Source organism: Macaca fascicularis, chromosome 9 (assembly GCF_037993035.2).
Source record: "Macaca fascicularis isolate 582-1 chromosome 9, T2T-MFA8v1.1".
Classification (NCBI taxonomy): Eukaryota; Metazoa; Chordata; class Mammalia; order Primates; family Cercopithecidae; genus Macaca; species Macaca fascicularis.
In genome coordinates this window covers 9,454,861-9,478,240 of record NC_088383.1, presented here as the reverse complement: position 1 = coordinate 9,478,240, position 23,380 = coordinate 9,454,861, and the positions used below count along the sequence as shown (strand labels likewise).

The 23,380-nt window shown below is 39.4% G+C and overlaps 1 long non-coding RNA gene across 1 annotated transcript; it reads left to right on the top strand.

Moving 5' to 3' along the window:
* Positions 1-742: 742 nt before the first annotated feature.
* Positions 743-23,380, top strand: LOC135964927 (uncharacterized). Its single transcript, XR_010577670.1, has 2 exons — positions 743-826; positions 22,733-23,380. It is a non-coding gene; the product is annotated as an uncharacterized lncRNA (long non-coding RNA).

Below are 23,380 nucleotides of genomic sequence, written 5' to 3'. Positions count from 1 at the left end.
TTATCTGTAAGTAATCTTTGGAACAACAAATATTTAAGACCCATCTCAAAGTTTTTCCAAGACTGAGCTTTGATGTGATTGGCCTGCTACTTACAAACACAAGGAAGCTCCTTATTTCATCAGCCATTTATTTGATCTTCTTTCTTAGTCCTCTCCAGGACAGTACCCATAAGGAGACAGTATTCCTGAAGGCCCTTTATGGCCATATGAAGAGAAATTTCTCTGCAGACTCGGTTCTGCGTACACACATCGTTCCTAAAATGGAATGCCAGCAATGTTGCCTAAAGCAACCCGACACACACAACAATATGTGTATTCATTGGAACATTAAACAGTAAGACAATCCTACAGCACAGCCTTTCAATCTGTAGATTACAAGCCCTTAGAGCCTAGCTTCGGCCCTCTCCGCACATCACCCTCTACCCCCAGAAAATGCATTTTACTGCACATTTTGTGGCAAAGCGTATGACAATTATCACCCAAATCCATAATTAGCAAGTGGTAACACATAGGCAGATAGATCCACTTACGGTGACATCTCTGACAGATTGACATCCCCCCCCCACCCACTCACCTTCAAAAACCCCTGCAAGGCTCTTCATTTTAAATGTGACCACGCTCAAACACAATGCTGGCAAGCCTAGTCTCGTGTTCGTGGAGCGGGGAGGGGGTTATAAAAGCAACATGTTCACACAAGCATGCAGAGCCCATGCATAAACCATTTGGTTTTGCAATTAAAAACAGGTTTGACTTCCTTCTGCAACAGTAAGACAACGTCAAAGCAACCATCATCCCGAAAATTTCCCCTTGTGAATTCAAATGAACTGTGAGTGTTGGGGTTCTCTTTGTTTGCATGTGCATGCCTTGAGAATGAGTTTTTGGAAGGGTTCAACATGTTTCTTTTTGGGGTAGTGCCGCTAAGGTGTGTGTTGAATCACGGCTACCAGATGGGTCTCAGTGACACTCACCATTCCGGGTTCCTTAGATACAGGGTTAGCGCGTTTGGATTTATCCCATCAGGCTTATTACTGCAGGAAAACTAACTCTGCAAGATCCATCCCTTTGCCCTAGAAAATAATCACTCGTCTGGAAGATCTGTGTGCAATCCACCCTTATAGACTGGACCTCAGTTTCACAGGGACTAAAAACACAGATGTGCTTCCTACTGGGAAATGTAGTAAACTTGACTACAATGACGGCTAATTATATCTTTATTGTTGTCATTCTTGAATGATGCATTGAATGATTAGATCCTATGATATTGACAGAAATCTCTACCTTAAAGCCAAAATCCTACACTGTACAAGGAAGGGCTGAGGAGGATGTTGTAAAAGCCGATCCTAGTTCCAGGGAACTCACCCATTTTCTACAAGGTCGAAGATTACTTCCATTTTCCTTTTTCTCATTCTTTTTCCATTCAATGAAATCTAAAGAAATATTGCCCCTCATTTCAGTGTTTATTGTCAAAATATTAGTTCGAATTTTCTGCCATATTAAAAAAAATGCAAAGTAGCCAGTCCTTATGCATGTGTCAAAACTGTCAGAGCCTGGGTGACTCTGCGTTTGAAGAGATCGGAGGAATAGAATTGGTCGACAGCACCCTCAACCCATCCTTTGATGTACAAGGAAAGTTCTGTGAAAAGACAATGTATTAGGAATGTCAAATTTTGAATGATGATGATGATAATTAAAATTAATTAAAAGAGAGGCAGACAAAAAAGAACAATTAATCTCAGTGCAGTATACTTGTTCTAAAAGTTATAGTGGAATGAATTTGCCTCTATTTAATTTATTAAAGCCTCACCAACTTCCTCTTAAGAAAGTTTAGTTTATTGGTGTTTCTCCGGAATTATCTTATCTTACAATATCACCATCAAAAGTTATTCAGTAAAATAATTTCTAAAATGTAGGTCAGCTTTTATTGCATCATTCTGAAATTCATTATTTGAGATAAATATAAAATCTTCATGATGTGTGAAGTAAGTAAAAATATTATTGACACAAAGTAAGATACACTAATACATATTAATAATACGTGTAGTTGCATTTAAAAATTCAAAAATTCCTTTAACCTATTTTGTCCTACATTTTACCTTTATATAAAAGCAAAATTCATATACATAATTGTATATTTCCCCAAAATACATGTTTTGATTGCTTTTGATCTATGGACTAGATGAATAGGAAAAGAGAAATGAAATTTTTCTAAATATGAATTTTTATTTTTGCTCTGATAAATAAAATTGATTTTCTCAATTAACAAGTTATTAACAATAAAAGTATTTTCAATAGTTATTAGTTATACATATTGGAGACTTTTTATTGACATTGAACTCTCATTTGCTGGACTATTTGTTTTCTAACCTTCTACATAAAAAGCAAATAATGAAAAGCAGTTTTAGATTTAGTTTAACTAAGGCAGAAATAAATTTAACTTTTAACATCACAAAAATAACATAATTCTATAACAAAGTCAGACTTCTAAAAATAAATGTATATGATAATGAAAACAATTTTACAAAGCTTTATGTAATTTGAATTTTTTCCTCCATTTATCAAAACATTGCTTCTTATTGAAAACATTTTTTAATAGGTAAAAAACTACTATCACTTAATTCAAATATTTATTGGAGAAGACAGACTCTCTGTGCCTTCTACAAACTTATAAATTTTACTAGAAGAGCTACTTATTTAGGTTTTTTTAAAAAAACTAATTTAGAGTTAATAACTCCGCTTCCTAACAACTATGTATCTGAAGTGTTGTAAAAGAAAGAGGGGAATGAAGGGGTTATTAGGTCTTTAAACTCAAGTTTTCAAATGCCCAATAAGTGATGCAATTGTGACTAAAGAAAATTTTAAGTTGGAGATGGTTAAATAAAGAAATATTCAGAACTCACATAGAATTGTGATGAATAGTTTTTGCGAGAGCTTAAATAGGCCAAACGTAAAGGATTGCTTCTAGGAAGGGGGCTGAAGAATCAGAAAGTTATTAAAGAAAATTCTTAGATCTTAATCACAAGCTTGTATTTCAGTAAATTAAACACCTTTCGTGTAAAGAATAGATGTACACAAGTCATTATATCATTATGTTAATTTGTCACCTATCCATACTGAGAAATCATATTGTGGGATTTATTCCCTACAACCAGAATTACATGGTAGTTTTTTAAAGTTTGGTGTTGTTTAGCTTAGCTTTTAAGCAATACATTCATCCTTATGAGTTGTAGAATCGACTTTCCCAAATTTTCCATCAATTGCATTTCTGAGGAGGTTTTTCAATAGAAACAGAATGAAATGAAAGCACCTGCCTGTTGAAACCACATCGCTGAAGCTGCTCATAGCACATGAAACATGAAGGAGCAGGCAAGTCCTCCTTTTCTCCCTGTGGGTTAAAGTAAGGCACTGAGCTTAAAAGTGGGATTCTGGCTCTCCTCTTTGCGTTTCTGCTCATACACGTCCCATAAAAACATGATTGAGAGCACAGACCCACTCCACAGGCGTGTCGTGGAAGCCGCTAGTAAAAAAAGATTTTAAAACATTTGGAAACTGCCAAGCTCTTGAGAAAATGCTTATTAAAGACCAATAAAATTGTGAAAATTGAGGAGAAAACATACAGTAAACTTTTTCGGTGTGCTTTAAAGAAGGCAGTTTCGTCTCCAGCCACGTGAGCTTGGCTGTGGTAAACCCAGGCAAGAAAAACAAGCTTGTCCATGATTTCCTAATGAAGGGCTGGAGCGTTGAGAACAACAGTTCCATATTCACTAAGTCACCTATGGAGATATAGCCATTTTCACCCGTAGCCACCATAATCCAGAATTTTACAAGTGATTGAAAATTCTGAAAACACTCCCAGAGAGTGTCTATATTATCAATAATAAACGAAGTAGGAGTACTAGCAACTGAAATTAAAAATGGTCATTGGGTCTATTTCTGCCAAGCACCTGGACCATGAGGCAAGTGAAAGAGCGAATTTGGTCATTTTAACAACCAGTCTGGAATTGTTTCATCAATAGCAACTGTAAGGAGAATCAGCGTTGCACGGTCTTATAGTTCCTAATACTGCAGATTGACAATATGCTCCTAAAAACACACAGTTCTGCAAGGACCAAAAGGAAAGATGAATTTTCTTCCAATGTTATGGCATTTGTGTAGGGTGTTTCATTCTTTATTTTAAACATTATTTTTTGCCCAACTCAGTTGATTTGTACATTCTTGGAAATGAGATCATCATGCAGAATTAGCTGATCCTGGGCTTTCCTCAATGACACTATTTGCAAATCTGCTTGATCCTAACTATCTCCTGTGTACTGCCTTAGACCTAAAGAACAAATTCTCGAATGAAAATTCTGAACATAGGCCTTTGTTAAGCACTCCATTTTTTAAAGACACCCCAGGTGAGGATCAAACAAGTTTGGGAAATCCAGCTGAAGTTTGTGACTCCCCACTTAACTGAAACAAATTCAATGCTGACAACACAAAATACCCAAGAAGAATAGAGAAAAGAGTCTTCATTGCATAGCTCCAAGAAGCGTGGTGTTCTTTCTCCTTAGAGACTTTCTGAGCTCTGTTATGTAGATATAGATGAGCACAATAACCAGCAGTTGGTGTTCCATTTAAACACTCAAGGACTATACAAACTCTCTTTTTTTGTGTGACAGAGTCTTGCTCTGTCACCAAGGCTGGAGTGTAATGGTGCGATCTCGGTTCACTACAACCTATACCTCCTGGGTTCAAGTGATTCTCCTGGGTCAGTCTCCCGAGTAGCAGGGACTACAGGTGTGTGCCACCAGGCCGGGTTAATTTTTGTATTTTTAGTAGAGACAAGATTTCACCATGTTGGCCAGGCTGCTCTCAAACTCCTGACCTCAAATGATCCACCTGCCTCAGCCTCCCAAAGTGCTGGGATTACAGGTGTGAGCCACCGTACCTGGTTCACAAACATTTTTAAAAGCCATCTCAAAAGTTTTAGAGGAGTATCTAGGTTAAAAATTGTAACTCAAGAACTTCAAACATAGCAGTCAAAAAATTGTTAAATAATGTTAAGCTAAAGGAAAAACATTATCTTCTAATGATATGTAATTATCCAATAACTATTTGACATTTTTTAGTATCAATCCCAACATAATGAATTGAATATGTCATATGGATTTGAGTCTAAGCAAAGTGTGCATTCTTGTAGAATAGCCTTGCAAGAACAGAACTTCTAAAGATAAGAGCTTATAACATAGGTTGCTTTGAGGGAGATGAAATAGCCCAGAGTCACAAAAATACAGTGCTTTGTTTTCTGAATTACTGTTTTATATTGAAAATAATATTCATTATAGAGCCAAAAATGCCTAAAAATAGCATATAAAAATTACTTTGTTTCACTCTTTGATTGAGAAAACTGCAACCAGCTACACCACACACCATGGTGATTAATAACTCTGATTTATTATAGAGAACATGAAATCATCCAGGCCTTCTATCCACTAGTTTCCATAATAAACAAGTTTAAAAAACAGCATCAGTACAAGGAGGAGGTCGGTTCATAAAAATTTCACGTAATACAAGTTTCTCTAAACTAATAGGTCTCATAAGTCAAATGTAGCTTCTCATTCCCCATCTCTACCAAATAGGCATAAAGTGGAAGTAGTGGGGTGTAGATGAATAGATTTTTCTCTCAATATGGAATTAATATTCTACATATTTTGCCCAGGGAAGTCTTCTGAATACATTGTTACTAGCACTCCTCATAGTAATTCTCTGTTTTTATGAATAAAAAAGATAGTAATATTTAATAAATCAATAGTTTCACATCACCTTCTTCCAAATGGAGAAACCGAGGCCCAGGGAGCTGACTCTGGTCACAGCAGCTGTCAGGTATTTTCAGATGAATGAAGCTGATCGGTATCACAGAAAGACCTAGGAACGATTATGCAGAGAATAGAAATTACTAGAGTTTTATCTGCATATCCGAATAAATAGTTGTCGTTTTCATAAAACTTCACAAGGGAAAAGCCATTATGAATGATTTTTTTTTTTTTTTTGAGATGTTGTCTCGCTCTGTTGCCCAGGTTGGAGTACAGTGGCGCGATCTCTGCTCACTGCAAGCTCAGCCTCCTGGGTTCGCGTTATCCTCCTGCCTCAGAGTAGCTGGGACTACAGGTGCCCACCACCACACCTGGCTAATTTTTTGAATTTTTAGTAGAGATGGGGTTTCACCACTTTAGCCAGGATGGTCTCGATCTCGGGACCTCGTGATCCGCCCGCCTCGGCCTCCCAAAGTGCTGGGACTACAGGCGTGAACCACCGCGCCCGGCCCATTATGAATGATTTAATGCAAAAGAAATGAAATAAAAATTTCATCTCTGGAAATTTTAGTGACTTTGACTGCAGTGGTAGCCTGTGCAGTAGATCATTTCTTGTCCTTTGACTTAGCTTAAATGCCCCAAAGGAGATCCTAAGAGCTATACGATATTTCACTTTGGAATCAGATCTATTTGCTTTGGAATCAGATACTTGGAACGGTGAGCAGGTGACCTGAAAACTCGGGGATAAATTCAACCTTGGCCGTTGGCTTCTATGTCACCTGTATGTCATCACTGAGCATTTCCAAACACTGGCTTTAAAATTAAGAGCCTGGAAAAATGTACATATGATATTCATGGGTTGAAGTCAATTGCATTGATTGAACTCTGTTTCCAAACGGGGAATAAAAGAAGACATAGCTGCCGCTCTAATGTTTCCCCCTCTCTCTAGACAGAGGGTTACATTTTTAGACCTCCCGAGAGCCTCATTCATTGTGAACATAAATGTTCACCCTTGAGCTATGCCTGCCTCTTTCTCCTTTGCCGGGATTTGGCTGTGGGAGAGAGGGAAGAGAGACCAGACCACAATCCAAGAATCTTCTTCTCTTCTCATCTTTCTAGCCTCAGCCCTACCATGTCCTGGTGTGAACAAGGTCATGTGTAACTCGGTGAGAATTTACAGACAAGAGTGTCACTTCTCCTGGGTTCCCAAGAAAAACAAACCTAGGGTTGCTCCTTGTGTGAATGTGTGAATAGCCCAGTTTATGACACATCACATTATTAGCACAAGAGGAGGGCTGAATCCCAAACAGGGCCGGCACTGCCTCCTCCTTTTGTTGACAGAAAAAAAGTATAGTTACTGGCAACCACTCAGCCCCTGCCAATGGGAAGCTGTCCTGATGTTGCTGGGCACAGACTCACGTGAGAAAGAGGTCAAGGCGTACAGAGACCTATTGAGAAGCCTGTTATGATATGTAGGAGACTGTTGCAAGGAGAAACATCAGCATAAGATACAGTCCAGACTGCTCATCTCACAAGTAAATAAGATTTACACATGAGAAAGTCTTTGCCCCAAAAGCAAAAAAAAAAAAAAAAAAAAACCCTGACATGCGAGGGTTATGTGTCTTAAGTAATAACTAAAGCAATAAATGCATCCTGTGTGATTGCTCAGAAAGTAAGATCGCAAGTTCCTAAGATGACTAGGATAGAAATAAATCAGATTTTGAACAGTTCAACATCTGAGGGAGTTTGGAGGTGGGTAAATAATTACTTCTGATGTAAGAATTTGCTCTGACATCTCGTTTGTGACTCTCCTTAATTCATTTAAAATACTTTCTAACCGAGGAAAACCTGAGAGGTGAGATCATCATAGAGGAAAGGGCAACAGAAACAAACATTAAAAGATATTTTCTTGTGTTAGGTTTTTAAATTTTGTTTGGTTTGATTTATTTCTTCCCTGTCAGAATGTTCGATGCTGAATTTGCTGACTTCTAGAGAAAGAAACGAAGCGGGATGTCTCAGGAGTCTCTGAGTGCATGAATAATTACACTCTGTTTTTCTTACTGTACCATTCCAATATTACAGCAATGGTAATTCTAACAAGTCGGCACAGATTCATCAAAACAAAGTTAATGAAGAAGTGGAGACTACATTCAACTTGTCATTTTTTTAATGTTTCTTTGTTATGTGCAGCCATTTTAGCCCAAACTTTCTCCACTATTCTCTACGTGTTACTTACATTGATTTAATGCATTTAGACAATTTATCTACCATACATTTTTCACAATTCAGGGCTGACAGGAATTATCGGGTTAAAGCTGACAATTGAAAAGTTAAAGCTCTTTAACCTTTGTGGCACATGAACACCTACACATTTGTCGCTGCCTATAATGCCTGTGTTACCAAAGTTGTTTCGATGGCTATTTATTTTAAGAAAATAGAAGAGCTGATTATCCAAAATTCAAAAGAGGAGTGGAGGAAATGAAGAAGTGAAGGAGGAAGGAATGGGAAGAAGGGGGAGGTAAGAAGGGAGAGAAGAGGGAGAAATGGAAAGAGAGATAAAGAGAGGAAGGAAGGAAGGAAGGAAAAAGAGAAGGAAGGAGAAAAAGAGAAAAGAAAGAGAGAGAGAGAAAGAAAGAAGGAAAGAGAGAAAGAAAGAAAGAAAGAAAGAAAGAAAGAAAGAAAGAAAGAAAGAAAGAAAGAAAGAGAAAGAAAGAAAGGGAAGGAGGGAAGGAGGGAGGGAAGGAAGGAAGGAAGGAAGGAAGGAAGGAAGGAAGGAAGGAAGGAAGGAAGGAAGGAAGGAAGGAAGGAAGGAAGGAAGGGGAGAGAAAGAATGAAAGAGAAAGAATGAACGAACAGAACAGTAAGCGTCTGTTGTTGCAGAGCTCTGTCTTGGCTTGTCATGGAGATATTTCACTTGACTGAAATAAGCTTGCAATAAAGTTATAACATCAGTTACCTCAACAACAAGCCTGCCACCCACACAACCTTGCCATTCAAATGTCTTGCTCATTTTTCTCCTTACATTATTATGATCAGCCTCTTAGTCAAGTCTCAGTTTGACTAACCTATTGCCATGGGCTACTAGTTGGTCAATTTTCATCGTATTTAACAAAAGCAATGAAATGGCCCTGGAAGCTCCTGTTGTTTCCACTCCTCTCACAACCTTGACGAGATAATCCAGCTAATCAGCTGTCTGAGATTGGGGGGCCCTTTAGGACCACAGGCTCTTTTTCTTTAGTACTTCCTTTTATAACGAAGGGATATGTTCTCAATGGCAACTGAACATTCAAAATGCAACAAGGCATGTATTAAAGAATGTATTTTCCCTTGTTCACATTTACATTTGGAAGAGGGACATTCCAGTAGCTTGGAAGGAACTGGGGAACCAAGCCTGTGAATTAAAGTAAAAATAACCTACTTAACATGTTGCTTACCATATACCAAATGCAGTTCTGAGAACGTGGCTCACATGGACTCGTTTCACCCTCATCACAGTTCATTGAGGAGGGTGCTAGCCATAATTTCCCATTTTATAGACCAGACCATGAAAGCACAGAGAAATTAGTTGCTGTGTCCCAGTTCACAGAGCAGAGAAGTGGCATGGTCAGAATTGAAAGCCAGGAAGTTGGATTCTAGAGATCCACACTCTTAATCCCATGCTCCACTGAAAACAATAAAGGTACATTGTGTAGTAAAATTTTGGTGCATTCAGCACACTTGTAAAATCGGATCCAATAGAAATTCTAAATACAAAAGAGTTGTGGGAAAAACAGACTCGAGGAATGATTTTCCAAAATCCACATTAAACTCTGAGAATCTGAATCCATGTATCAAATTTTCTATGTCTAAAGCCTCCTTTGAAAAAAATATGGGCCAGGCGCGGTGGCTCACGCCTGTAATCCCAGCACATTGGGAGGCCGAGGCAGGCGGATGATCCGAGGTCAGGAGTTCGAGACCAGCCTGGCCAACATGGTGAAACCCCATCTCTGCCAAAAATACAAAAACTGGCCAGGAGTGCTGGAGCGCACCTGCAATCCCAGCTACTCAGGAGGCTGAGTAGGGAGAATGGCTTGAACCTGGGAGGCAGAGGTTGCAGTGAGCCAAGATCACGCCACTGCAATCCAGCCTAGGCAACAGAGTGAGACTCTGTCTCAAAAAAAAAAGAAAACAAAAAATACGTTTCATAGCCAAGAAGGATTGAGTCCTGGTTTCCTCATCCATATAGTGGAAACAACACAACCTTCCTTATACAGTCTTTGGGATGATTACGATAATGTATGCAAAGCCCCCGGCATAGAGTTCGATGTATGGTAGATGATCGATAAATAGCAACTACTATTTATAACTGTTATTGGAGCGCTTCCCCCCGTGTTCCCCAATATCAGATGTATCTTGCATTTAGGTGCCTCCTCTCACTTCACAAAGCAAATAAATGTTCCCACTCTCCCATCAAAACAAACCGCAATGCTATGAAATGATATCTTGAACAGAACTCCAGTTGGAAAATAGCGAATACATCAGCTAGTGCTCCGTGGACTTAATTATCAGGTTTCAAAGTGAACATTTGCATGTGATGGTGAAAGTTATTTTAGAAAGATCTGTTAGAGCAGATACAGAGATGGAAACTTGGATAGGCACACTGGCTGAAAGAAGACAGTTACAGCCATGTAGTTATAATTAGATAAGGCACCTCCAAATACATGCATGAATCAGCCACTGAACTCCTGAAGGTTGGGAACCATCCGAGCATGTGTCTACAGAGGATTCCTCTCCTGCAGGCTGATTCTCTCTCTCTCTCTCTCTCTCTCTCTCTCTCTCTCTCTCTCTCTCTCTCTCTCCTAACTTCAGAGAAGGAGAGCAGGTAGACAAAGCACGTGATGGAATGCGGTTCCCAGGCTTGCACAGGAAGTGGCCTGGACTGGTCTAAGTGCTGCTGTACCCAAGTATCTGCCCCATTGCTCTGGCCAGGACTTCCTGTTCTGGTTTGTTAACAGATTTGAAGTCCCACCGCCAGGAGTCACAGAGCAGAAGCCCTAGATTCCAGGGACAATGAGAGAGGGTGTTTTACATACTGTTGATACATGGAATATAAAATTAATTACAGTGCAAATGGCAAATGGTTACACATAACCTAATTCACACATCCTGATTTCTGTTTGCTACTACCATTGACCACAACCGAGACAGACAAAATTTGCATGTAAATAGTCAGTGACCACCAGAGATCTAATACAGTGGGTACACATGTATGTATGTGTTTGTAAAGACATGTACAAATTCAGACACATGCATTCATACATGTGGACACACGCATATATGTATGTATGCGTATGTGATCAAATAAATGCTCTACTGGAAATCTTTGCAAAATTGTAACACCAGTAAATGAAGTCTAAAGAAATACGCATTACTGATGCAAAATGTTGATTTGCCAAAATGAAACCTTGCAGAGTTGCAAACTTAAATGAAATTTTTATCAACAGCAATAATTATCCTGTGCAGTAGAGATCTTCTGAGCTATTCATAAAAGCTTCTGAGGAAATTTTTTTTTTGAAATAGACCTTACTCAGAGCAGTTTTGGGGTCACAACAAACAGGGGACACAGAGATTTCCCATATGCTCCCTGATCCCTTACACCCGCAGTCTCCCCAGTTAACAATATCTACCACTAGAGTGGTCTGTTTGTTACATGGATGAACTGACACTGACATACCGTCATCATCCAGAGTCCACAGTGCACATGAGGGCTCTCTCTTCGTGTCATACATTCTGTAGGTTTGGGCAAATGTGCAACGGCACGTGTCCATCACTGTAGTATCATACAGAATAGTTTCACTACCTGAAAGTCCCCTGTGCTCCACCTGTTCCTCCCTTCCTCCCCCAACCCCTGGCAACCACTGATCTTTTGACTGTCTCCATAGTTTTGCCTTTCCCAAAATGTCACATAGAGTGCAACCTTTTCAGATGCATTTCTTTCACTTAGTAATATGCACTTAAGGTTTTTCAGTGTCTTTTGGTGGCTTGATAGCTTATTTCTTGTTAGCGCTGAATGATATCCTGTTGTATGGATGGATCACTATTGACTTACCCATTCATCTACTGAAGGGTATCTTGATTGCTTCCAAGTTTTGGCAATTATGAATAAAACTTCTGTAAACATCTGTGTGCAGGTTTTTGTGTGGACTTAATTTTTCAACTCCTTTGGACAAATACCAAGGTGCATGAGTGCTGGATCCATGGTAAGGATATATTTGGTTTTAGCCAGTCATAGTGGCTCATTCCTATAATCCCAGCGCTTTAGGAGGCTGAGGTGGGAGGATCGCTTGAGCCCGGGAGTTTGAGACCAGCCTGGGCAACAAAGCAAGACCTCATCTTTTAAAAAAAAAAAAAAAAAAAAAAAATTTAAGAGTGTGTGTAGATTTGTAAGAAACCACCCAACCGTCTTCCTAAGTGGCTGCAAATGGACCACTTTACATTTCCATACGCAGTGAATGAGGGCTCAGGGTTTTGGATTTTAGCATCTCTAACAGGTGTGTAGTGGTTTATCATGGTTGTTTTAATTTGCATTCCCTGAGGACAGATGACATGGGCCGCCTTTTATATGCTTATTTGCCATCTGTAGATCTTTGGTGAGGTGTCTGTTCAGAACTGCAGGCTATACCATTTACTTTATCGCTGACAAGTAAGTGTATAGGGTTGACACAGTAAAGCAGACACTTAAGACAACCCCTGCTGAGACAACCTCAGAAGAGGGAGAAGTCCTGATGCAAATCCTGCCTTTACTTTTTAAAATTTGATTAAAAAAAAATAAGGTAGTAATTTGAGGGGTCTTCAATCACAAGGCTTTGGAAAAGACTGGAAAGTTGTAATTGACTGCTGATAAATGTTTGATTAGAAATATCCTCTTAAAAATGTTTAAATTTACTCACCTAATCAAAACTTTTACACACTGATTTTGGCTTCTCATTATGAAGCTAATCCTCAGGATGATTTCTCCTGGTATTTTCTTTCTCACATTTTCATTGGTCATTTTGCAAAGAGCAGAATTCCAAACAGCCAAAATCCCATCTAATCCTTTACTCACCTGTAGTGAAAAGCACTATAACGTGGTATAAAGAGAGAGTGAGGGGGGATATTAGGTGATTTGACAGATAACTTTGGGGAGTTTGTAAACCAGCATGATTGTGTATTGTGTGTGTGTGTTTGTGTGCATATGTGTGTGTGTGTGTTTGTGTGTGTGTAGTGACACCGGATTTAGACATCAAGGCACAGTTTACAACTCCTAGGCTGATAATCTCATCTGGCCTGAATTCTCATCTTTACACTTCACTGATTTCTGATTTCCTGATTGGCCTCAGGCAAGCCACTTCCAGTTGCCCACAGTGGTTACGATGGCCCTGCTCAACCAGGCTGTGTGGATTTGAGCTCTCTCTCAACTACTTATGAACCGTGTAACTTTGGGCAAGTTAGTTAACCTTCTCGTGCCTCTGTTTTCTCATCTGTGAAATGAGCGTAGCAATCTCTAGTCCACAGAGCTGTGATGGCAGGGAGGGGGGAGTGAATGAGATCATGCGTGTACAGTATTGCTTCGACCATCATAAGTACTCAATAAATATTGGCCATTGTTATTAGCTGAGTCATAGTTTCTCATATACTGCATGAGAGGGTCGGACCAAGTGACCTCATGAATTCTTTTGGTGGGTCTTCAGGAAAACCCTATCATATGGAATGCAACTGATTACCCAACCTCCCAAAATCCCTGCAGCCACAGAGCCCTCATCAGATTTTATTTACCAAATCTCATCCACCACACTGCTAGTTGCACAGGCTTCATTGATTCCTATTTTACATGCAATTCTAACAACCGCATTTACTCGATTTCTCAGACTACAGCAAATCAGATGCCCAAATTAGGAAGGAGAAAGAATGCTGGAAGAAAAAATGCGTTGGGAGCCAGAGTGATTGCAAGTTGTCCGGCATTAGGGAAAGACAGACTAAACAATTGCTATCACAGAATAATGTACCTGTGCACAACCAGGATGCCAAGTCACTAAAAACTTTTGAATTACATTTAGTGTATTGCTTAAGGCAGTGATCAATTTGAAAACTATTTGTATCAAAAATTATTAGCATGTGATAGGCTCGGGGATTATCAGTTTCTGGTTGCTTTTCTCATGGGAAAAATGTCCCTGGTTGTTGTTCAGGTCTCTCCCAGACTTGCTGGCCCTCTCTGGTCTCTCCTGGTGGGGCCTCCCTGCGCCACACCGACTGGGGTAGGGCTGTGCAAAACAGTTCTGTCCCAGTAGGAAAGCTGACACGGGATTACAGAGTAACAACCCAGGGAGCCAGCACTGATACAGCACTGCTGTTGTGTGTACGTCTCACTTCAAACTCCAGCCACATTCATGCTTACACCTCAATGGTAAGCGTGAGTTTACCATTAGAGTTTACTATCTATTATTTACTATCTATTTACTATTAGTGCCATTACATCTATTTACTATCTATTAGTGCCATTAGAGAGTAACAACTGTGTACTACCTATTGGTGTTATTAGAGAGTAACAACCCAGGTAGCCAGCACTGATTACAGCAGGGCTGTCCTATGTACATTTGACTTCAAACCCCAGCCACACTCACGGTTACCTCAATAATAGTGATCTCTTTCCTTGGCCCCCACATCACCTGCTTCTTTTCCAACCTAGGAGGTAATGGGTTCAATTAAGACTTTGGGAGACCTAGATGAAGGTCTGAATCCTGTCTCAATCACTTGCCTACTATGCAACTTTGGGCAAGATATTTGAACTTTGCACATCGTTTTCTCATTTATAAGATGTGGATAGTAATGCCTTACCTCCCAAGGCTGTTGAGGGGAGCAAATGAGACTGGGGAGGTCAAGCACGGAGCCGGGAGAGAGGAGGTGTTCAAGGTGTAATAGCAATTCCCGGTGCCCATTTTAATTGCATCTAGGATTTTGACAGGCCTTTCCAACCACAGCTCATCACACTACATAGGATGCATGGTGGGTGAAGTACAGGTTTGGAGTCAGATAGACCCAGATTGGAATGCTCTTTCTATTGGTTGCCATCTGGGTGGCCATGGGCAAAGTATTTAGGCTTTTTGAGGCTTAGTTTCTCCCACTTATATACTGGGGATACCACCACTCACCTGCAAGATTTGTTGTGATGATTTCATCAGAAACATATTTAAAGAGCCTGTCTCATAGGAGTGGGTGATTAACACTCAAAATATCTATATTGAGGCTGGGCACAGTGGCTCATGCCTGTAATCCCAGGACTTTGGGAGGCCAAGGTGAGCGGATCATGAGGTCAGAAGATCAAGACCATCCTGGCTAACACGGTGAAATCCCGTCTCTACTAAAAAAGTAAAAAAAAATTAGCTGGGCCTGGTGGTGGGCACCTGTAGTCCCAGCTACTTGGGAGGCTGAGTCAGGAGAAGGGCGTGAACCCGGGAGTCAAAGCTTGCAGTGAGTCGAGATCACGCCACTGTGCTCCAGCCTAGGCAACAAAGTGAGACTCCATCTCAAAAAAATATATATATAAAATATAAATTATATATTATATTTTATATATAATATACATTATATATTATATATAATATATGATATTTTATATTTTATATATTATATTTTATATTTTATATAATATATTTTATATTTTATATATTATATTTTATATAATATATTATATTTTATATATAATATATATTATATATTATATTTTATATATATTATATTTTATATATTATATATTATATTTATATATTATATATTTATATATTATATATATTTATATATTATATATTTATATATTATATATATTTATATATTATATATATACGTATATATTATATATAAATAAACATTATATATATATTAGAGAGAGAGAGAGACAGAGAGCCTATACTCTTCAAAGCAGTTTCACTGACATTATCCTATTTTATTCTTACAGAAACCCTATAAGGTAGTTGGGGCAGGTATTTTTATGCCCATTTAAAGAGAAAAAGAAAAAAAAGAAGCTAAGTGATGCTAAGTGTTTAATCCAACATCATAGAAAACACAAATATGCCGGGGCCCAAACTGGAATCCAGGCTTCTGCCTCCCGCACCAGTGCTTTTCTACATGGTTAAGATCACTCCTGCACTGCAGATTTCCATTGTACACACAGAGGAGAAGGCAAAACAAGTGGACACACCTTTCCTCACACTCTTCTAGCAGCTTTAGAATGTCTGCAATGGCCTTTTCAGCAGCAGGTGGTAGAAAGCTCCAACACCAACTAGCTTAAATCTCAAGGAAATTACTATTTCACATAACTGCAAATTCAGAGAGTGAAAGGAGGACTCCAGGCTCAGTATGATCGTCAGCACAATCATGTCAACAAAGACTGTGTTTCTTTCTGTCTTACCTCCCTACAGGCATCAATTTCACCTTAAGGTTGGTCACCCTCATGGTCATCAGGTGGCTGCCCATGGCAATTAGAACTACAAAGCTCTCTTGTTAATGTCTGGCTGGAGCAAGAGAGATAGCTCTCCCTCAAGCACTGGGTGTAGGTGCCCCCATCAGTCTGTTGGGTCTACTACTATAGACCTACCCCTGGGCCAATAAGAGAAAACAGAGAAGTGCCTGCACTTACTGTCCCAGATTAAGCATGATCTGCTCCCACAGTGTAGAAGGAAGTCATCTGCTCCTTAGTCATCAGAGGGAAGGGTGAATGTATAATTAGGTTCTTAATTAATGAGTACAGGAGCACAGGTGTTGGGTGGATAACCAACAGTATTCACAATGTGAATAATTCACTACGGAATTATTGCAGCGCATTTCCATTTTTAGTCCACCTGCATTCTCCTTCACCAAAGCATTGATTTCAGGCAATTACTGAAATAAAAATTGTGACGACAGCAGGCAAAGACATTTGCTCACACATTGTTTTTATGTCTTTTGTGACTTTATTATCTTAACTTAAAATCAAGCATGAAGCCCTTTCAACATTTCCTATGAAATAGAAGAAAGGCAATGAGCATTTTTATAAATCCAAGTTTTATTGAAAGAAATCAACCTGGAAAACAGATAGATTTGATTTTCCTAAAAACACAATTTAATGGTACAGAGCCATTTGATTGAGAAGAAATACATAAAATAAAATTGGGAGCATGATATGATGGGGAAAATTTAAGGCTAAAAATTAGGGGAACCTCTGTTGTTGATCTACCTCTGTCACCAACGAATTATATGTCCATGAGTAACTCACTTAGAACTAAATCAGTGGTTGCAAACTGGCAGCCCACAGATCAGAACTGGTCCAAGATGTGATTTTTTTTAGTTTTTTATTTTTTTTTTAATTTTAATTTTTATTTTTTATTTTGCTAGCACAAAAGATTCAGTTGTATCTCAGATAACCCTATTGTTAGTAGCATAAGAAAATTTCTGAAAATAGACACAGCCACCAAAACTCTAGAGGCCAGATACCAAAGGTTCAAAGTCACTTACAATGAAAATATACATACAAGTTATCCCAGAGCCAAGTGTGGCGATTCCTCAAGGATCTAGAACTAGAAATAACATTTGACCCAGCCATCCCATTACTGGGTATATACCCAAAGGATTATAAATCGCACATAAAGACACATGCACACGTATGTTTATTACGGCACTATTCACAATAGCAAAGACTTGGAACCAACCCAAGTGTCCATCAAGATAGACTGGATTAAGAAAATGTGGCACTTATACACCATGGAATACTATGCAGCCATGAAAAAGGATGAGTTCATGTCCTCTGTAGGGACATGGATGCAGCTGGAAACCATCATTCTCAGCAAACTATCACAAGGACAAAAAAACAAACACAGCACATTCTCACTCATAGGTGGGAATTGAACAATGAGAACACTTGGACACAGGGTGGGGAACATCACACACTGGGGCCTGTTGTGGGGTGGGGGAAAGGGGGAGGGATAGCATTAGGAGATATACCGAATGTAAATGACGAGTTAATGGGTGCAGCACACCAACATGGCACATGTATACGTATGTAACAAACCTGCGCATTGTGCACATGTACCCTAGAACTTAAAGTACAATAATAATAAAAATATATATATCAAGAAATAAATCTCTTCACTCAGAATTACTGTTGGTCCATTGTGGTTGAAAGATTGTTTATGTAGTTCAAGTCGAAATCTTTATATTACCTGTATTATAGGACCCAGATCTGTTAGAAGAAGAAGAAAAAAATAGTGTTTTAAAAAGACAGTTCCCCAGATTGGTTACTCTGGATGATTTAATTTAACTTCATGCTGGAGTAGAATGAAGTGTATCCTGCCAAAGAATTCACATGTGTTCTGAATGTGGAAATTAGCTCTTCCGTGGAATCAGAAGGATTTGCAATTTGTATAAATGAATGTTACTTTTACTCAGTTTACTTTCAAAACAGTGCCTGACTCAGTTGCACCAAGTAATAGTGAAACCTTTGTCTAGTTGGAAAGTACTCGCCTTTCCAAGAAGAACCACAGAGCTCTTTTGAGACCATGAAATGTGTTTCCTGATAAGCGTCTCAGGATCTATGCTAGCACAGGTAATGCATTTTTCTTTTCACTGCTCAGAACTCATTTATCCTGATTAGAAGTTTTTGGCACACGTCGAATATTACATAATCAGACGTCGGTACAGAAGCCTTTAGCCTCTTCTCACTGTTCAGGCTAAGCCATCGCCAATGTGGTAACATCACTGATATCTCCAGGAGATAACCCAAAGTTGTCTACTGGCTATATAATTTGTCAGACATGAATGGTGACTAGAGCTATCAGTAAACATACAGTATTTTTTGTCATCTTTTTCTGATAGTGGTTTTGATAAGATTTAAAGTAGCCTCAGCTTTAGCTTCCTTAAGTACTGGGATGTGTGTGTGCTTTAAACAGGTGGCTTAAAATGTCGGATGCCATCATCTTCTCTAACTGTAAGCCAAAGAATTGCCACATTTTCTGACTTCTTTTGTCAGTTTTTGACATTTGCTTTCCCTTGTTGGAAAAAGTTGTCTTTTTCAATGTGTTAGTACTTGATCCATTGAATGCAATGAGAGCTAACCTCAAGGAAATTCTCAGGAAAGTCCCCAAAGAAGAGAGGTTCTCCATTAGCAGATGAAACATTCTCCAAAGATCCTCAGCAGGTTGCTTTTTGAAAACCTCAGCAATTTAGTAGAAAATAGCACATCAATTCTATGTTTAACTTTTATTACTTAAATGCAGTTGATTTCTAATAGAGGGGGACGGAAGATTTTCCCTCATTGTGGTTAGGAAACTGAACAACAAAATGAGATTAATTTTTAACAAATGAATCAATCAGTACATGAAGTTTCAGAAATCTTCCACTGAATTAACCATGTGATTTTTTAAAAACTAATCTTGGCAAAGCATGGTGGCTTACGCCTGTAACCCCCAGCACTTTGGGAGGCCAAGGCGGGCAGATCGGTTGAGGTCAGGATTTCGAGACCAGCCTGGCCAATCTGATGAAACCTCATCTCTACTGAAAAATAAAAAAACTAGCCGAGTGTGGTGGTGCCCACTTGTAACCCTAGCTACTCTGGAGGCTGAGGCATGAGAATCGCTTGAGCCTGGGAGGCAGAGGTTGCAGTGAGCTGAGATCATGCCACTGCACTCCAGCCTGGGCAACAAAGCAAGACTCTGTCTCAAAAAAAAAAAAAAAAAAAAAGAATCTGATAAAACAACGCAGGTTAAAAAAAAAAAACTTTACTAACCCTCTTAGATTAATATTTCAAAGCTCTTTAACAACAGCCCACTTTACCTCTACAGAATTTTCAACATAACATCTTTGCATAAAACATCTGTTCCAACCAACCGGTTCTACTCCCTGTCAAGCAATCTTGATTGTCCCTTCTCATTGCCATTGTGCCCTGTGTGTCCTGGCCTTAGCTGCTTTCGTTTTTCTCTCTGATTATCTCCTAGGCTAAATTCAAGTCATGCTTCCTCCACGAAGTTTGTGCAAATGACTTTCTCTCTGAATCTATAGAGTACTGATGGTCCATCCCCAACATTTTAAGATGTCTTGGATTATTGCTATCATTTTATGTCTCTATTACTATTTGCAATTGATCAGACACTTTTATGTGCCTCAAGGAGATTTTCAGTTCCCAAAGATGTCTTGTACTTGTCATTGTGTCTCTCTAATACCTTACCCAATGGCTTGCGTGTGGCTGATTGTCTCATACATATGCTAATCTGAATAGTCCAGTTGATCTAGTTAAATCATTTAATCTGAATCCAAAGACTAAGTGATGGACTGTTATGGAATAATGGTAAAAACTGTAATCATATTTGTAGTCCAGATGCCTTAACTAGATATATTTCCAGATCTGCCACTTACTAGATGGTGACTTATCTTGGACAAGTCATTTCACCTCTTACAGCCCCAGTTTTCTCATCTGTAAAATTGAAAGAATAATAATGACTCTCTTGCCTATTTCACTAGATTACTGAGAGAATCCAATGATGTAATGTCTTTGAAGGTGTTTATACAATGTCAAGTACCTTACAAATATGAATGGTCCTAGTTGGGCAAATGAAACACTATTTTTAGAAATCCCATATCAAATGCAGTGAGGAACTCCTGAAATGATCAAGACTGGTGATCATTTTAAGGTATGTTATGATCAATTTTAAACGGTGCTGTGGGTCAGGCTGCTATCCTCACCTTACAGGTGGAAGTTTGATGTTATCTAGAAGCAAATGGCTTAAGTAAAATTACTGACAGCAACAATATGAGATGTCTTTCCTGTTCTAGTTTGTAGCTTTGAGTCTAATTAGCACCACTGCTTCCTCCTAAACTTTTCTTTAAGCCTCATTAAAGTTCTGATTCTTAGGGATTAATATAAGCAGACACTGATAATATCAACCTCTCCTCTCTGTAATTCCAAGAACTCTACATTAGCATAAATTACATTCCTGAATCCATCATTTGGTTCCATATCTCTTCAAAGTCTTTTCCGACCCTTCTCATCACTCTCAAATCCACGTCCCTTTCTCATAAGCTCAGCTCTTTGCCATTCCATCATTACTAACTTCCTGTAAGACATCTCCACATGAATATCTCACAAGAATCTTGAATTTAAGAAAATCAAGGGGCTAAGGCAAGCAGACTGCTTGAGGTCAGAAGTTCAAGATCAACCTGGGCAACATGGTGAAACCCTATCTCTACAAAAAATACAAAATTTAGCCAGGCATGGTGGTAAGCACCTGTAGTCCCAGCTACTTGGGAGGCTGAGACAGGAGGATCACTTGAGCTGGGGAGGTCAAGGCTGTAGTGAACATGTTCAGGCCTGGGTGACAGAGCAGGACCCTGTCTCCAAAAAAAAAAAGAAAAAGAAAAACTAAACAAGAAAAGAAAAGAAAAGCTAAGCTTCTTGCCTCTTCCTGTCTTACCCCTCCTGTTCTGAAACCCACAAGTCTTCCTGTGTTGTCCAGCTCAGGACACGCAGCGTCATCTATCCCATGGCCAAAACCCGAAACCTAGGAGTTAGTCTTGCCTCACTCTTTTACAAGCCTTATGCACTGCTGCGATTCTGTCTCCTGTCCATCTCATTAATTCGCACACACTCCTGTATCTCCATCGGGACAATGGCTTGGCTCGTTGATTGCTTAGATGACCGCAACAGTCTTCAAACTATCCATACCTTCAGTTTGTCTCTCTCCAATCCATTGTCTCTTCTGTAACCAGAGTAACGCCTTTAAGATGCAAACTTAATCCTATCAATTCCTGGCTTAGGATCTTTCACTGCGTCCCCATTTCCCTCTGTAAGGGGGATGTAAGATGAAATGTACATCCAAACTTTTCCACATGGCAGCCAGAGCCCCTGGTACCCAGGTTATCTCTTCCCTTCCTTTAAGCTTTAACTTAGTTGCCAATGTCTCCTAGAAGATTTTTCTATTAACTCACATCCAATAATCAACTGGTTAGTGCCCTACAATTGCTCAAACGAACATTCTCCCACTCTTATAATTGACTTCAACTTGCCTAGGCACCCCGTAAGATTGAAATCTCCTTCACGACAGGACCATTCCTTTCACCAACTTACCTCAGTTACTCTTGATCCCTAAACACCGTCTCCAGGGTTAGGTGCATGATATACTCTCAATAAATAAGAAAGAAAATGTACTCTCCCTTCCTCTTGCATATTTCCCTTTATCCCCAAATATTCTACCTCTTCTGTTCTGTTAGATTTCATGAATCACTGCCAGGCCTGGTGGCTCACTCCTGTAATCTCAGTACTTTGGGAAGCCGAGGCAGGCAGATCACCCGAGGTCAAGAGTTCAAGACTAGCCTGGCCAACATGGTGAAACCCCGTCTCTACTAAAAATACAAAAAAAAAAAAAAAAAAAAAATAGGCATGGTGGCAGGCGCCTGTAATGCCAGCTACTAGGGAGGCTGAGGCACAAGAATTGCTGGAACCCAGGAGACAGAGGTTGCAGCGAGCTAAGATCACACCACTGTACTCCAGCCTGGGTGACAGAGGAGGACTCCACCTCAAAAAAAAAAAAAAAAAAAAAAAAATTCATGAATCATGTTTGTTTCAGGAAATCTTCCTAATGAAGTCTGCTCCAGTCAGCCCTTATTCTGCCTCACCTTTGAATGTATTCATTGAATGCACCTCATGAAGCACTTTTTGGAATGCTATAGAAGAAGATTGTGAGGTTCAGGTCTGGGTATGTAGTGTATCCTAACATCAATGGTAAACTGCATGGGTAAGCAATCAGGGGTAATCTTCAGTTACCCCTGATCTCCTACCTTCATAGCAGTCATATGGTGCTTATTCAAGGCTCATTAGAATCAGCCATCCTCCCTTTCAGTGTTCACATCCCGAGCTCCTGTGATTCATGGTTCATTATGTGTCTTTCTCTCTTCACTCTCAGGTAACACCAACGGCTGGTTCATTACGTTGCCCTGTTGCAGAGATCCAGAGTGCTCATGGACAGGGCCAGAAAGCAGGGTAGATATGCCCTACTGAGAGCCAGCCTTGACTGTAAGAGCAAAGATGTGCTTTCTCGAAGATCTAGGGCTCTTGCTTTTATATTCGACAAGTTGTTTTCAACACTTCAGTCTTCTCAACTGTTAGGAGAAGTACTATCAGGTTCTCGCTAGCGCTACACAAGAAATATTGCAAAAGTGCTCATCACCAAAACAAATGACTGATCTGTCGATCTATGAGAGTCAAAATTAACTTTCACGATAAAGAAAAATGTCTTTAATAGGTTTAAAACATGTTCTGAAAGGGGACAGAAAGGATGGAGCCAGAGCACCCAATATTGTCTTTTCACTGTCACACAGCCTGTGCCCGCAGCATGAATTTTCCTAGGAAACGTCATTCTGATGCCTTCTATGTGGAAGAAACTTGAATTGTCAAATACTCACCAAACTAGCACAGTCTTCCAAAAACGGGGAAGACCTGGAACCAAACAGAAAGTGAATATTCAGCCGAGTATGAAACTTTCAAAGAAAATAAACTGCATCTATCCGTATTAAACTCTTTGTTCATTCTGAATAAAAACAATTTAATTAAT